This window comes from Marmota flaviventris, chromosome 14, assembly GCF_047511675.1.
Source record: "Marmota flaviventris isolate mMarFla1 chromosome 14, mMarFla1.hap1, whole genome shotgun sequence".
NCBI lineage: Eukaryota > Metazoa > Chordata > Mammalia > Rodentia > Sciuridae > Marmota > Marmota flaviventris.
Genome location: NC_092511.1, coordinates 93509358 through 93521884, shown reverse-complemented (window position 1 = coordinate 93521884; position 12527 = coordinate 93509358). Strand labels below are relative to the sequence as shown.

The 12527-nt window shown below is 45.6% G+C and overlaps 1 protein-coding gene across 6 annotated transcripts in view; it reads left to right on the top strand.

Annotated features, from left to right (window-relative positions):
• Il1r1 (interleukin 1 receptor type 1) overlaps window positions 1-12527 on the top strand; it is a 73593-nt gene that overhangs the window by 30242 nt on the left and 30824 nt on the right. The window contains exon 1 of one of the 6 annotated variants that reach the window (XM_071601913.1): window positions 1368-1618. The exons of the other annotated variants lie outside the window; for them this stretch is intronic. The gene's annotated coding sequence lies outside the window, so the exon portion shown is untranslated. Of the gene's footprint in view, window positions 1-1367; window positions 1619-12527 lie in introns of those variants that run through there. 6 annotated transcript variants of the gene reach the window in all.

Sequence of the window (12527 nt, the reverse complement as noted above, 5' to 3'; positions counted from 1 at the left end):
GCAATGGAATCACCAGGAAGCTTTAAAAACACTGACACTTAGACCTCAGGCCCAGAAATTCTGACATGACTGATCTAGGCATGAAGGTATCAGTTCTGCTTGGTCTGAGTGCAGTGAAGAATGTGAGAACCATCTCTATTTAGATGAATACTGAGGAATGGGACAATTAGTGGATTTTCATAATACTATGTCACTACCAGATTTTAGCCTGCTTTTTTTTCAGAAAAACGAGTCATCTAAACTTATGGGAATAGAAAAAGAAATGAACAATTGGCATCATGCCAGCTTTTATGATGAGTTATGGCTGCAAGTTTCCTTATGTCCATTTCTTGGGTTCCTGAAGGAGTATTTCAAGAGATGACCTAGGGAAACAAGAACCTGTTCTGTTTGGAAAGGAGGCAGGAAAGGGTGGTGTGTATGGAAGGAAGGAAGGAAGGAATCATTTACTGAACAGTCTCATGGGAGAGTGGTCCATTAAGATCCGGAAGACCTGGAGAGAAGCCGGAGGGTCCAGACACTTGCTGGAGGCATGCAGAATGGAAGTTGAGCAGGTTTCAAGCTCCCCCGCTGATGGGCTAGGCACTGTCCCTGCTCCCCCAGTGTCCTCCCCTCCCCCACGCAGTCCTGAAAGACTTCTTGCAGTTTTCTCGGTGTGAATTCTCATTTGCAAAGTGAGCTGGCGGGAGTGAGAAGTTTAGAAGAGTACTCATTCTGGCATCTAGATCATAGCTAGATTATAGGGTTCCTAACAATAACAATAAAGCCAGCAGATAACGCTTGCGTATTTTCGATTATGTGCCTGGCACTGCTTTCTAGGTATTAGCCCATTTTATCTCTCCAACCACTCCACAAGATGGGGGCTGTTACGATCCCTTTTCACAGAAAAGGCAACCGCGATACAAAAATGCGGTGACTACTCCCAAGTTCACAAAACCAGTCCCAGAAACCTGACCAGGTTCCAGACTCTGAAGCCACTCAGAGCACCGAAACCTGAGCGTTCGCCTCGGGATCAACCAGTCGCTAGCTCAGTTCACATTGGTGGTAGAGTGTGGTCGCGATGGCTAGGTAAGTTGTCAATTTTAACTGTGTGGGACCCCCTGCCCGTGGCCATCCAGGAGCAGGGCGGAGGTTTGGGAGTGCGCAGCAGCTCTCCAAGGCCCTGGCACCCGCGGAACCCCGGCAGGGGCGCGGGGACCACCAAGGAATCCCGGGGCAGGGGAACGTGCGGAAGGGGCTGTCCAGCCTCTGCTGCTCCCCAAGACTAGAAGCCGCCCGGGTTGCGACCGAGAAGTCTCCGCCCACTCCACGCCCCCGCGACCGCTGGGCTGGAATTGGAGCCGCGCCCGCGGTTCCAGGCCCGGAGGACGGGCGGAGCTCTCGCCCAGCGCCCGGAGCCCACTTGTAGCACCCCGGCCGGGAGGAGCCGGAGTGCGGCCGGGCTGGGGCGGTGGAGGCGCCGGCCTGCCCCGTGCGCCCCCCGGAGCGGCAGGAATGTGACCGCCAGGCGTCCGCGCCCCGGAGCACCCCTCGCGCGGCTCCCAGGGCTCTGATTTAGCTGGGCTCGGCCCGATCCCATCCACGACTGCGATCCCAGCACGAGGCACGGCGGCAGGCCCAGGTAGGAGAGACCAGGAGAGCCCTGGGGGTAGATCGGGGTGGCGGGGACAGTAGCCTTGACACTGGTGTCCTTACCTTGGTTGTGAAAGTCTGTTGTGTAAGAAGGTGATGATGGTTAAATGTGTGTGTGTGTGTGTGTGTTTCCTGTGTGAAGCAGGAGTAAATTCGAATGCTTTTGGGAACCCACCGATCCTTCTTGAAGTTTGTTTTAGGTGGGGATTTGTAAATTGCTTCCAGGTGCTGTGATCTGGTCAAGTTCAACTGGTATTGGAGGAGGGGTTTAGGATCAGACGTCAGTGAGCAAGATAAGGGGTGAATGCTCTAAATGCACTGGGTGGGGCAACTTGTCCTCCCCAGATAAAAGAAGATCCTGGGCAAGGTAGCTACAAATAAGTAGACGGTAAGCAGACACTCATTGTTTATAACAAGGGTGCCCAGCACTTCAGAGTTTATATGGCCTTTATATTACTGTCCTTTTATCCTCCCAGTAGTTTTGTAGAGAAGGTTGGGCGATCATCCTTGTTTTACAGTGGAGAAAGCAGAAGCTTAGAGAGGTGATTAACTTGTTGGGGCTCTGGCATCCGGAAGGAGCCTACCATCTGTGGTCTTCAAACTCCTGTGTCTTCTGTATTACCCTCTGTTGGCCCCTAGCAGTCCCTGCCTGCCAGGGCTTTCTCCTCTGCACTGCCAGGAGGGAGGGAGGCTACTGAGGAGGAACATGGACTTGTGGCATCCGAGTGTCTCAGTGTTTTCCTGGGGGCCTGGGATGCTCATCAGATGGGCACATTCCTGTGGTTTTATCTCCACATCCTAAGAACTGAGAAGGGATCCCATGCACTGGACCACTGATGGCATAGAGAAAAGGGGAGCTGAGGTTCATCCATCATTGAAATGTGATGTCTGGGAACTGGCTTAGTACTGGGCTTCTGTGTAAAATGGGACTCTGTGACTATGAGTTAAGGAGAGTCAGGGTGGTGCTGGGGACATTTGTTATCTCTTCCCACCGAATGTACTAAGTAGCTATTGACATCTCTTTTCAGTCACTCTAATTTATTAGTATCCTATTTAATATGCCATTTACCATTCTGTATTCAGACCCTGTGCCAACTTTTGGGCTAAGCAGAAACATAGTGCCTTTGGGGTGGATTTGATGGGGAAGGGAGGTGGACCCCAACTTAGTCTCTTTGAGCTGTCATTCTGCTTTACTGGAAGGGAAAACTCCCCATGGTCACTGCTTCCTAGGCTGCCGTGCAGTTTGAGAAAGGATGTTTGACCTGAATTCTCATGTGACCTTGGCAGGGCAGGACCAAACTAATCATTTCTAGTGGGCTTCTCTGTGCCCTGTGTATCGTAATATGGCATCAAGATGTTCTTTAGGGTTCTGAAACATATAACACTTTTGAGCAAATTCTTCACCATTGGAAAAACACCAATTCACATCCAACAAATGTTTATTGAATGCCTCTTTATGTCAGGCACTGTAGCAAGTTCTGGGACTAAAACAAGGAAAAGAACAAATGAAAATTCCTGTCCTCTGGTGGATGTACGTCCTCCTGGAAAGTAATAGGACATCCAGAGTCTCTCTTCAGAAAGGGGTTCTTTGAAATCTTCTTCTCTACCCAGAGTGTGGGTACCTGGGCTATGTAGGGGACACTATACAGCATCTCCAGCTAGAGGGTGAGGAGGTGGTCACAGATAGAGCTCTGTGGTTCCCTAAGGATCAAAAATGGTGCCAAGATGTATCCCATGTTTTGCTTGTGTATGTGGACTAGGACAGATGAAAACACGCCATTGGAAAATATCTGTAGGTGGTAGATATGTGTCTGTCACCTGCAACCAAGACTCTGTAGAGGGAGGATCTCATTTGACAAAGGGGAAGCACTTACCACTGCAGGGAAACTACCATAGCACCAGGGTTGGGGAATTGTAGAGATCCTCATCATCTTAAGCAACCCAAGGATCCATTATGAATTTGCCACTTCAAAGGGGAGAAGTCATCAGGGGCACCTTTGTCTCATTGGCTGTGACCCAGCCCCACAGAGCTGGTGCTTGGTTTGCGTTTTCCTCTTTGTGGTTATCAGGTGGGCTGGTGGAGTGGCATGAGGATCTGCAGCACCAGCAGCTTTGTTCTCTGAGTGCCTGTCATGACCACAGAAAATGCTGCGGTGGTCTCCTGGGCACACTCAGCCCCTGGGAGCGTGCAGTGGGATCCTGGCACCAAGTGATCTCATTGAGTGTTGAAAGGGGCTGGGCTTCTTCAAGATCTCTGCTCACCAGCATACCTTTGAATTCTGTGCTGTCTCCTCTTTATGCATATTGCACCATAGGCACACATGTGGCAGAGTAATGGGGACACTTTTCCATCTCCACCTGTTTTAGGAAGGATTTACAAGTTGCCATAGATTAAAAATAGGATGAAAGAGAAACAAGAGTGGAGATGAAGTGGAGCCTGAAATCAGGCTAGAAATGTAACATGCACACCTTGCTGACTTAGTTGCATGTAAAGTATTCCAAGTGGGGCTGCCGAGGTAAGTCTGTGTCTCAGTCCTGCATGTACCTACCTCAGTATTGCCAGAGACACTCCGTGACATGCAGGATTGGAAGCCAAGCAGGATCTGCATCAGGCTGCATCAGGCACTGGTATTTTGAAAACCCTGCAGGTTCTTCTCATATGTAGAAAAGATTAAGGAGGTAAATATGCTTTCTTGCAGGCAGTAGGAATTTGGAAGGTCTCAGCTGTCAGTGTTTTCAAGATAAAAGGAAAATGTTTGGGAGAAATAAAAGCATTCTTGGTACAAAGTCAAGTAGAAACTTTTTCTTGAAGATTTTCATTAAAGAGGCGAGAAGAGCAAATTTCAGGCCATCTTTTTTTTTTTTTAAACACATAGTATCTTTATTTATTTATTTTAAAAATTTGTTTTAATTATACATGACAGTAGAATGCACTTATATACTTTGATGTACCATACATAGATGGGATATAATTTCTCATTTTTCTGAGTGTACATATTGTAAAATCACATTGGTCATACAGTCACATTCACACATACAGTAATAATGTCTGTCAGGCCTCCTCTTGAAATGGTCTGCCTGGAAAGCTCAGTTCCATGATCATGATTTGGCTGGGTGTTAACAGGGAGGGTCTGTCCAGCCTGGTCTCTGCTCATCTGGCTTTCCAAATTGAGGAACTTCTGGACACCTAGAAGTACAGTAATGCCTCCTGCCCAAGAGTTAAGTGAAAAGTTAGATGTTGTCACTTCCCGTCAGTGTTTCTTACCTCATTGAAAACCCAACACCCTCCTCTTAATGCAAATATTTTTAACACCCATCAACAATTGTGAAATGATATGTAAAACTTACCTCTACCGTAATTTTTACAAATGGGTAAATACCTACATGTAAAGAAGAAATAAAAGCAATTTGCATTAAAAGTATGCAGAATCACATCAGTTACACATCCATTGATTTACATAGTGCCATACTAGTGTCTGTTGTATTCTGCTGCCTTTCCTATCCTCTACTATCCCCCCTCCCCTCTTCTCTCTCTACCCCCTCTACTGTCATTCTGTATACGGGGTAAAAATGAGAGTTCACAACCCACTTGAATCAACGTGTGAAATATGATATATCAAGAACTATGTAATGTTTTGAACAACCAACAATAAAAAATTAAAAAAAAAAAAAGTATGCACTTCAGCATGTAGATGCTTGGACTGAGACTAACTAGAAACTAGTAAAGTTCCCCAGTGCTTTATGCAGACTCACTCTGTGGTAGCATGGGACAGCTCAGAGTCCTTGGAAGTGATGAAGTGATGACCTTGGTGGAGGTCTGAATGGTAGTCAAAGGTCAGTCTTTTCTTAACTTCACAGTAGTGGCATTCCTAAAAAATTTAGTATGTATGGAAATTATGCCAGCAATATCTGGGGTCTGGGACTCTGCAGATCCCAACTTGAGAATCAAAGCTTGTATTTCCCTGCCTGGAAAGATCTGACCCATTATTGTTTGTGGCATCTTGTGACAGTAACCTTGTCTTTTGTGCCTCATTTTTTCCCTTTTGCTGTTAAACCTCACGAGCCTTAGTTGAAATCACCAGTCTCATGGTTTTGAATCTTTGTGATCACTGATACCAGATTTCTTAGCAACTCCTGAAAACTCTTCGGCAATTTTTACATTATCTTCTTATTTTATGCATCCTTGATGATAGAACACAACAGTATACATTTTATATAAATATGGATTGATTTATAAGCTAAACTATATAAGTGTTGGCATGAATGTCTGTGGGACATCTGTGGTCATGTGGGACTTGGAAACAAGGCTTCTCTGAGCAGAACTGCCTCGTGCTACTCCAGATGTCTAGCATCCATGGCCCCCAACACTCACCAAATGCACTGTGATCCCCCAAAGTGTCCGCTTCCCCACAGTTTCTGAAATGCTCTTCTGGGGGTCATGCCTGCCCTGTTGGGAATGGATGCTTCCCTGCATAACTTGGTGGTAAGAAACATGGGTCCTGAAGAAGCAGAGCACTGGTGAGTAGGGTAAAAGTTAGCCCTCCAGGATACACTTAGGGTCATTATTAAAGGATTGAAGGTAGCGGTGATAGAAATCAGAATGGTGGGAGCCGCGTGCATGGGTGATGACTCTGAAGGTGCAGGAGAGAACCCTGGAGGGTGGCGGCAGTGGTCTGTCTTGGTGGAGTATCCCAGGTGCATACAGTTGTCTGGTTTATGCAGTTGTACACATAAGGCTTGTGTGTCTCACTATATGTATATTTTACCCTCAATGAAAAAATTATACAATGGAAAACAATGTGGACATTCCTGTGGAGAATGCTGGTCCTCTGGGACTCTGCAGATCCCAATTTGAGAATCAGAGCTTGTTTTTGCCTGCCTGGAAGGGTCTGACCCATTCCTCTTTGTGGCGTCTTGTGACAGTAAACCATGTCTCTTGTGCCTCATTTTTCCCATTTGCCGTTAAAACCCATGTGCCTTCATTGAAACCGCAAGTCTTGTGGTTCTGAGACTTGTGATAGCTGATATTAGATTTCTTAGCAACTCCTGAAACCATTTTGGCAATTTTTACATTATCTTCTTATTTTATGCATCCTTGATGATAGAAATTTTTTTTTCTTTTTCTATTTGTATGGGTTAATAAGCCAAATCAGCTAGGCTTTTGGATTCATCTGCTGATGGGAAGATCACCAATCTGGGTGAATCTTGGGCTTTCTGAGATAGCAAATGAGTTCTTTTTTCCCTCTTGTTGAAGTGGTTTTGTTTGCTCACGATTTTGTACAGCTGATTCTTGTGCCTATCCTATTGAAAGTGCAATTGGAGTTTTGGAATGTCTGTGAATGACAATGTGTGCTACTGATCTGTCCAGAGTGGAAATGGTCCTGTTATGATTGGAGCACACCGTGGTGGTCCTCAGACTTTTCTCTGGTCATTCCCACCTCCTCCTTCTCCATTCTGAGTCTGGTCACGCGGTGGACTTGTTGGTAGTTGGAGTTAGGTTGGTCTTTCTGTCTTGTCCACTGGGTATGAGTTCAAAGGGCCCCGACGCTTCTGTTTCTATGGGATGGTGTAGAGATGACTGGGCATTGATTTAGCATAGCACCACTTACATTTTACCATCCAAGGACTCACTCTGAGAAGTGAAAAGCATATGCTTTACCTAGTGCTCCAAAGTGGCTCAGCTTGGGGGATATTTTTTTTTGATGCCTCTTGTTTTATCCTGGGCAGATTTTAAAGCCTTTTTCTTCCCACTTTACAGTATAGCCATGTTTGTTCTAATATAAAAATAATAACTCTCCCAAGAACTCTTTAAGTAAAAGTGATTCCTGGCTGTCTGTAGATCCTCCTTGCAATATGTGGATTCTGGTTTAAGAATCAGGGGCTTGTGTAAGTATCAGATTCTAACATCTACAGATAGATGGTTTGTGGCTTTGTATGTTCCTTTTAGCTCTATCTTTCAAATGAACATTTTTGGTCTCAATGTTGAAGACTGTTGAATATGAATCCAAAACAAATGTGTAACAGTAAAATGTCATAGTTATGGATTTAGTTTTAGAACAATAATTCATTCCCTTGCATTTCCAGTGACTTTCAATAGAACATGTAGCTTATGACATTTCATAAGCTAAAGAATATGACTCACTCTCAGTCACTTCTGAGGTATGGCCAAATTAGTTGCAACCTCATTCCTTGAATATTTCTCCACTACACCAAGTCTATACATACCATTAATGTTTGGATTGAGAGGTTGTATTAAATGATGCTGAATATATATTTATGGAAAGGTAGAAGTGTACACTGGAATGAGGTGGCAATGTGGAAAGTTTGTGCTATGTTTCAATGTGTCCCTAAAGTTCACCTGTTGGAAACTTAATGCATAATGCAACAGTGTTGGGAGGTGGAGCCTAAGGGGAAGGATTAGGTCCCAGGGCTCTGCTTTCAGGAATGATAATGTCATTATCCGGGAAGGGAGTTCACTATTGCAGGAGAGGATTTGTTATGAAAATGAGTTTAGCTCTCTCCTGCTTGCTTGCTCACTCCTACCCTCTTGCCTTTCCACCTTCTACCATGGGATGACATAGCACAAAGTTCCCTAGTAAATGCTGGCACCATGCTCTTACTCGTTCTTCTCAGCCTCCTGAACCATGAGCCAAATAAATTTATGTTCATTATGAATTACTCAGTTTCAGATATTCAGTTGTTGTCTCAGAAAATGGACTAACTATGGTTAAGATTTTCTTATAAATTTCATATTTGGGGATTGCCTACTTCAGATCCTGGGGAGGAGAAAGTTACCTCTTGCTGTCTACTCACTATTCCTGGGTTTATGTTGAGATTTAAATTAGAGGTAGGCCCTGTACTTGGGAAGGCTCTGCTATGCAACTCAGCAAGTATGTCCCTTGGCATGGTGAAGAGTCTAATAGGACAAGATGTGCTTACTGGGAATCTGGACCCACCAGCAACCCTCTTGACCGAGCTTCAAGTAGCTGTGACCCCTGAAATTCTCTCCTCAAACAACCTGGATTCCAGTTCCAGAGCTATACAGGTCTCTTTCCAGGTAATCTCCATGAACTCCACTGGCAATGTATTGGACTGATTTGCAGAGTGGCTAAGCAGGGCTGTGTGGAGAAAGGACTCAGACGTGCAGACTGGCATGTCTACTTGTGTGCATGCTCAGGGCCCCTCACGAGAGGGAAAGAAGGAAGGAGAGGAAGTAGCTCCATACAGCATGAGCCCAGCCAGTGCTTGGACACGGAGCACTGGGTGCCTCCGTGCCAGGTTCCCCGCAGGGGACCCATGCTTTGTGTACCCTCAGCATGTCTGACATCACCCTCCACATGGCTTCACATCATCTATGGTGTGTCTGATGTGTAGCACCTCACTGGTGCCTGACTTCTGTTCTAGAAGGCAGACTCACAATGTGGGGGAATTCCTCCGGAATAAGAAAGGAATTCCTCAAGAGCATGAGAAATTCCTCAGGAATAAGAAGGTGTTTAACAGATACAATGTGGCCACCAACACAAACTTGGGAAAAATGCCCCTTCCCCCTACACTGGGCCCTATGCCCATGAAAGAAACAGGCTTGGGGTCTTGTGACAGCTCCTCTGTCCCCACTTGTCACTTTTTCTGTGCCTACACTGGGGAAGGAGTTTTTTGCAGAGGGACAGAAAGTGTTGGATGGAGTCAGTTCTTCCTGGAAGGGAAGTTTTGGGGGAGGCCCAATATGTTGTTCATTTTTAATTCTTATACTTAATTTCTAGTTTTGTATGCTTTCATGTTTCATGTTTTAAGTTTCTCATCCTGAAGCTAGTAGTATCTTGTTCTGTTTTAAGTTGCTATAACAGAGTCCCTGAGACTGGGCAGTTTATAAACATTAGAAATTTATTTAACTTACAGTTCTGGAGGCTGGAAGTCCAAGATCAGGCGGCTGCATCTGGTGAGGGCCTTATAATGCCTCGTAACAGCAGAGAAGGGGAAATTCAGGAGACTGCATGTAGAGGGGATAAGAAGACATGGGGGAGGACCTGGCTTTATAATAACCTGCTCTCAGGGCAGCTAATCCAGGAGAAAGAGGACTTTACTTACTCCTGTGGAAATTAACCCAGTCTTATGACAGCAGCATTGATCTCTTAACATCTTTTAAAGGATCGTCCCTCAATATTGCCACAGTGGCGATCAAATTTCAACATGAGTTTCAGAGGGGACAAACCGTCTTGGAACCATAGCAGGGAGGAAATTGCTTTATGCCTCAAATGTGTATTTTCTCTTTAATGCCCAATAGCTTTGTATGTACCATGTGCCACTGCATCATGTGATACACTGATGTTCCCAGATGTGGTATAGTCAGCAAAGAGCAATGGGAACCATAGTTGGCACTTCGTGACTGTTGGCTTTCTTGTGTGTGATTGCCAAACAAATCTGGGTACACTTCAGTGAACCAACAAGGCTGCTTGGGGGAGAAAGTGACTAGCTGTGGGCTTCTGGTTACCTAAGGCCCCAGGGGGCTGGCCATCAGTGTCTTGGTGTCCCCCTCCCCCGACCTCGCTAAAAGCTGCTGTGCAGAGGTTAGTCTCCAGTCCAGTCATGTCATCTAGCCTCAGACCTTGTACCAAGGTAGAAATGAGGCACCGGATATTATGGTGTATTAATTCATTGGGTGACTGAATCTCTTTCCTGTCCTTGGTTATTTTATTTTGTGTGGTAAATTCAATTTGAAAAATAACACAGTAGACTAAATCTGTGACTTTGTATTTATTGCTGGTGTTTTCTGAAGATGCATTTTGCATTTACCATAAACCACTTTTACAATGGATATGGATCAGTTGCCCCTAAATAAGGGAGGTCTTGTTTACCCAGTGTTTCTTTGGCTAATAACAGTTTTCCAGCTGGGCATGGTGGCACATGTCTGTAATCCCAGTGACTCAAGAAGCTGAGGCTAGTGGATCCAAAATTCGAGGCCAACCTTAGCAATTGAGTGAGGTCATAAGCAACTCAGTGAGACCCTCTTTCAAATTAAGAAAAATAAGAAAGACTGGGGATGTAGCTCAGTGGTAAAGTGCCCCTGAGTTCAATCCCCCATGAACAAAAGAAAGAGTTAGTTCATGGTCTCCAGCTCAGAGTTGTTCTCATCACCAATTCTTTTGCCAGTCGTCTGGGCATGAGCCCTTTATCTCACTCCTTAAGAAGAATTCTACCTTTTCCTGTGAGATTTCTGGTCTATCTCTAGACCCCAGCAGCCCCAGTGCCATTTCCATTCTCCAACCCATACTCAGTACCCATTTTCTTTCCTTGCTTTCCTTGACTCTAGGCCAGGTTTCCGTCTCTATGTGTCTCATACAAAGATGGCGGGTGGGTGGGGTGGCTTACTTCCTTCCCTCCTTCCTTTCTTCCATATGTGTTTACTGAGCTCCTACCAGATGCGAGTGTGATGGGACCCTCCTCCCAGAGCTTTGTTTGCTTCTTAGAATCAGCTTTGAGTCGGTCGGAAGTCCCAGATGCCTCTGGACTGGACGAGGAGAACTGAATGGAGACACCCTAGAGGGCACTGTGACAGGGCTAGGACCAGAGCTGAATAGGAACAGAACAAGCTGGAAGATGACCATAGGAGAGTGGGTGGGGCAGGGTGTTGACCTCATCCCAGGATCAAGAGGATGGAGGCTGGGAGTGGGTCATATGCACAGGGATATCCAGTTAGATGGAAACTCAATTTCTGTATAATTCCCTCCGCTGCAGAGAGGTGTCTAGGGCACCACCTGGAGACGGGGAAGGCTCTGTCCTAGGGTCCTTTGCATGGAGAAACTGGGAAGGCTGGAGGTTTGGGCAGTGCATTTCAGAGGAGTAATAAACATGGAGGGCGGGTGTGGATGGCTCAGCAGTGGGTAAGCAGTTGGCGATAGTGAGTATAAAAATTCTTAAAGGAAGTTTCTGGGTCCAAAACGAAGAAGAAAAGTGAAGCAGGTTTGGAATGTGGGGAGTCAGCCTCTCTGTACGAGTTTTCTTGAACCTGCCAAATAAATTCATCCCTCATCAACCTTCTCTTCTCCCCCAATCTTTAATTCCCTTGTGACTTTATATAATTCCCTCAGCTGCAGAGGTGTCTGGGGCACCACCTGGAGATGGGAAGGCTCTGTCCTAGGGCTGGGAACAGGAATTTCAGGGAGTCTTCCCTGTGATAGGATTCATGCTGATGAGCCACTGAGGTTCTGATGGCTTAATGTGATGTACATACTGTCTCTGAAGGGTAACAGGTTGGGATTTAGTGCGTCTAGTCTAAGCAAAGTGCTTAGCATTGAATTTGTCAGGCTGCTTTTTGGATGGATATTAAAAGGTCTATGTGGCCTCAAAAGTTTGTTATGGGCCCAAGGAAATGACTCAGACATGAAAAAAAAAATCAGTCTACAAAATATTAAAAGAAAAACAAGGGAATGATGGTGAGGTAATCTATAGGACCGAACGGCAGGGCAATCTAAATCAGCTTTTATGAAGTTATTTTAAATTATGCAATATGGGGTGCAGGTCTACTGATACACTTGATATAAGGAAGATCAAGGACTTGGAAAATGAGTGTGCTGGTCTCAAAAGGGGCTGTTCATTTTCTCTGGCCTCTGGCAAGGCCTGAGGCCTGGTAGTGAGCTCTGACACCCGCAGGGGATATTTGATTCATTTCTGCATCCATGTCTGGCAAAGTGCGTGTGTCTCATCAAAAATAGTTTGGGGTTGTAAGACCCTCTGTGTTCCCCACACCTGTGACTGCATTTCCTAAAAGGGTTCTGTCCTCAGGGCTGTGGGACACAGATCTTTTAAACATTCAGCTCGTTTTTGTGGGCACAGGAGCCTTTCCCACCTCTGTTGGGGTCCTGGCTGCAGCTGTGGGTCCATCAGGCCTCTAGATTCAAACT